The sequence below is a fragment of the Galeopterus variegatus genome, unplaced genomic scaffold, assembly GCF_000696425.1.
Source record: "Galeopterus variegatus unplaced genomic scaffold, G_variegatus-3.0.2 Scaffold22881, whole genome shotgun sequence".
Lineage (NCBI taxonomy): Eukaryota > Metazoa > Chordata > Mammalia > Dermoptera > Cynocephalidae > Galeopterus > Galeopterus variegatus.
Genome location: NW_007748992.1, coordinates 3,482 through 4,935, shown reverse-complemented (window position 1 = coordinate 4,935; position 1,454 = coordinate 3,482). Strand labels below are relative to the sequence as shown.

The 1,454-nt window shown below is 35.0% G+C and overlaps 1 long non-coding RNA gene across 1 annotated transcript; it reads right to left on the bottom strand.

Moving 5' to 3' along the window:
* Positions 1-308: 308 nt before the first annotated feature.
* Positions 309-1,160, bottom strand: LOC103583428. The gene is made up of 3 exons (XR_549854.1): positions 1,072-1,160; positions 587-685; positions 309-401 (listed from the first exon to the last, which is right to left on the bottom strand). It is a non-coding gene; the product is annotated as an uncharacterized LOC103583428 (long non-coding RNA).
* Between the last annotated feature and the right edge of the window lie 294 nt (positions 1,161-1,454).

Here is a 1,454-nt window from a genome sequence, read left to right as displayed (position 1 = left end):
ACCTGTGCTATCATCATAAAACAGGATTCTGCATTACAGGTATCCCCGAAACATTTGTGTCTATGACTAACAGTTACAGAGTTTCAGAGATGAATCACCTCAAAAAATCTCTACCTCTCACATATATGTATTGCAAATGAGGATATATATGAATTTAAATAATCAGCAGCAATATAACTATTTGAATATAGATCTTAAGTATTGTGTTCTTAGAGGACATGTGAACCAAGCAAGCACCTGTCCCAGAGAACATTATTTGTAAATTATAACAAAATTTCTCTGCAACAGAGTGGTAGGTTTACCTGAGATTGTGCGTTGACATTGGCTCCATTTGTAACCAAGACCTTTACCACCTCTGCCTGCCCAGCCAAAGATGCAATGTGCAATGCTGTGTTCCCTTTCTGTAAAATGAAAAGCAATACACATCAACTCACCCACCTTTCCAATCCTTCATGGTTGATCAGTTCACCAAACAGAACAAAGTTAACAAATATCTCATGATAAGTGTACCTTGATTCTTATTAAGGGCTGAATCCTCACTGAATTTGGCAAGTTCTATGAACAGCATTAAATATGACATACTGACCTTTGTGGCTGCGTCTACATTGGCTTCTCTCTGCAGCAGCTCAGAAACCACTTCTACGTGGCCTTCTTTGGAAGCGAGATGGAGAGCGTTCAACCCATTCTGATGAAAAGCAAAGGGAAAGCTTTACTCAGCAGGTTGAAAATAGAGCAGTAACAGTCCACCAAGAACTCCTGAGACAACAGCCCACCAACAATCACTTGCATACAGAAAAGTGAATGAGAAACACAAATACTTGAAAACTAGGTGGTTTGTTCTGTTATCATTATTTACCAAATTTAAGGAATTAATTATTAAGGCACATATATCTACATTTCTGAATGTTCCTTTAACAAAGCAGAAAATAATTTGACAATGTTAAGCTGGTAAAATTTAACAGAAAAATTTGACAAAAAAAAAGAAAGTAGTGGTTATATTTAATAAAACCTTTAAGGAGTTTAGAGTCTGGATTTTTAAAATTTTGACTAAAAAATTAAATAACAACTAACCTGATTGCAAATGTTGATGTCAACTCCGTTTTTTATGTAGTCAAGGGCCTTTTCTAGGTGTCCAGCTCGAGCTGCTCTTAAGTAACTTGCATTGGCATCAGACTAAAATTAAAAAGAAAAACATTTTGATGAAAAAGAAACAGATATGTTTGTTTATAACTACCCAGGTTATAGTCTAAGCTAAAATGAAAGTAATTGAACTATTTTGCTTCTAATATAAAAACATTAATAAAAGTTCTTTGTAAAGTCACTAGGGAAAGGACAAATTCTTTAAAGGTTAGTTTTAAGTGTACAAAGTTACCCCTTCTGTGATGCCATAACTTTTTTTTTTTTTTTCCTTCTTGTCTTTTTTACTGACCGGTAACGGGATCGCAACCCTCGGT